The 2,637-nt window shown below is 28.1% G+C and overlaps 1 long non-coding RNA gene across 1 annotated transcript; it reads left to right on the top strand.

Annotated features, from left to right (window-relative positions):
- The first annotated feature begins 1,086 nt into the window (after window positions 1–1,086).
- Window positions 1,087–2,118, top strand: LOC123267159. The gene is made up of 2 exons (XR_006509982.1): window positions 1,087–1,244; window positions 1,812–2,118. It is a non-coding gene; the product is annotated as an uncharacterized LOC123267159 (long non-coding RNA).
- Window positions 2,119–2,637: the final 519 nt, after the last annotated feature.

Raw genomic sequence — 2,637 nt, 5'->3', positions numbered from 1 at the left:
ACACATACAGACACCATCGCAGGAATAGTCAGGGAAGTTTCCTAGGATCTGAAAACATCGAGATCTGATGAAAATTCGATTTTCGAAGAACGGGGTAAAAACAATAACTTCCCGATTTTTGAAAATTTTCAATTTTCTTAGAGGGAAGTTAAAAATAATTTAAGGGAGCTAAGGCTTCAGGGTCTAAAATTTTGGTAAATAACTAAAAAAATAATAATCTCTCGAAGAGCTCAAAAGCATAGAAAAGCTGTCTCTTTAAGTTCAGAGAGCTCAAAATAACACACAAATTGTATTTTTGAGGTCGGAGAGCTCAAAAAAATCATTAGTGCGATTTTAAGTACCTAGGTATGCAATTAGCGGAAAGTTGCACGGATGGCCTTCAGGGTCTACCGTTTTTCTAATTTTTTTTTTTTATAAAGAGGTGTACAAATTTATTTGTACAATTTTTTTGTTAAATATTTCATGAAAAGTCATAAATTTTATATTAACATTATTATATCGGGACTTAGATTGACTTGGGTGTAAAATTTACATAAAAAATAAAACAATCTATTTAATTTAATTTTTCCCTGTATGACCCTTGCGGTTTTACAATCATTCTGAAAACACTCTGGAATTATTTAGAAATTATTCTGTAACCTCGATGATTCTTGAGTAATTTCAGAGTTAAATTGTTTCCTTTTTTCAGAATATTTTTGAAGTTAAATCAGAACGAATTCATAGTATTTTCATAGTTTTTTTAGTGAAACCATAAAATTTAGGCAGGTTACTCCGAATTGTTTTCAGAGTGAAGTCAGAGTAAATTATAAATCGATTCAGAATAAATTTATGATATTTTATGGATAGATGCATAGTTTTTTCGGAGTTACACCAGCGTGAATCCAAAATATTGTTACAGTGAATCTAGACGAAATTTCGGCTTATTCTAAAATGAGACTAGTGAACGCTTAAATATTATTTTTGCTCTATTTTAACGATTGTATGAAAAGAAAAAATATTTTCTCTACTCTTGTCATAAATTCGAAGTAGAATTTATGGTTCTTTGGAAAATTAACGGTAAAATTTCGTATATTTATTTAAAAATAAAAAGTATTCACTTTTTCAATGAGATAACCATCTCATACAACGGAGGGTCCTGCAATTCCCTACTTAATTTGAGCTCTTGAAATATTATGTCTCGGTATAAATGCGGTTTTAAAAATTTGTGGTTCCAATTTTTCACTTTCTAAATTGCATTTTTTTGGGTAATTTTAAACATTATCTTAAAGATCGAAAAGTATTGTTGGCAGTACAAAATCGACTGATTGAAAAATCTCGAAATTATTAGAAAAAAAAAACCCCTTAGTATGACATTTTTCAAAACCAGTCATTCCAACATATTGATGGAGATTTTCATTTGCTCTTCGGGATTAGATACAATTTTTTTTTTTTTTTATAATTACTGATTGATTCATAGATTTGATAACATCATTTGTAAATATGTATGTATGCATGTATGTTTTTAATACATAATTAGGAGTATAAATAAAACGATTGGAGTTTTGATTTAGCTTTATCTGTAGAAACCTCGTCTAACCAGGATATCGAAAAACTGTGTTCTATCTGTTAGAAAATTATAGAACTTATAGATAATTATTACTCGTTAACCTATAACGAACAAATAATTTAAAACAAAAAGATACAAATAATCTAAAAATTGAGATAATATCTATCTATCGATTTTGTAGTTAAGTAGTTCATCGCGAACAAACATTGTGATACTAAATTTTTATACAGAAAATACTATCATATTACCTAAATTTCTATTTCAGAAAAATTACGTATTCACCGAGGACTTGGTTTACATCCACACAAATTACACTCTAAAGATATGTTATGAATCTGTGTAAGACTCAATCAAAAGTATTGTGGGTTCACTTCGAAAAAACTCTAGTTCTATTTTGAGGATACTTTTGATTCACTCTAAAGAATTTTCGTGCTTATTCTGATTATTTAATAGTTTCATTCTAAATTCACTCTGGATTCATTCTGAATTCACTCTGGATTCATTCTGAATTCACTCTGGATTCATTCTGAATTCACTCTGGATTCATTCTGAATTCACTCTGATCTACTCTGAATCAAGTCTGAAACCACTCTGATTTTACTCTAAAAAAAGGTTACATAACCACTCTGAAAATACTCTGAATTCAGTCTGTTTCTACTCTGACTCTGAATTCAGAGTGTTTCCAGAATGAGTTGAAGGTTGCAAGGGGACGTTTAGAAAACCTAACGATAAAAAATCAAATTTCTAAAAGTTGATTAACTCATTACGAAATTTGAAATCAATTAACACCTATATTGCTGAATAGATTTTTTAATTGTTAATTAACAATTTTTTTAAACAAATAAAAAAATTAAAAAAAAAAAAGTTCTCCATAAGATAGGATATCTTCACAATTGATAAAATTTTTAATCGTTTAATATCTACATTGTGGAAAAAAATTTTTAATTGTTAACTAACTATTTTTTTAAACAAATAGAAAAATAGGAAAATTTTCTTAAAAAAAGTTTATCCACACGATAGGATATCTTCACGATTCATGAAATTCTGAATCGTTTGATACCTACATTGCAGAAACAAGTTTTTAATTATTC

Source organism: Cotesia glomerata, linkage group LG6 (assembly GCF_020080835.1).
Source record: "Cotesia glomerata isolate CgM1 linkage group LG6, MPM_Cglom_v2.3, whole genome shotgun sequence".
In the NCBI taxonomy this organism is placed as follows: domain Eukaryota; kingdom Metazoa; phylum Arthropoda; class Insecta; order Hymenoptera; family Braconidae; genus Cotesia; species Cotesia glomerata.
This window is presented reverse-complemented; position numbering and strand designations above follow the sequence as displayed.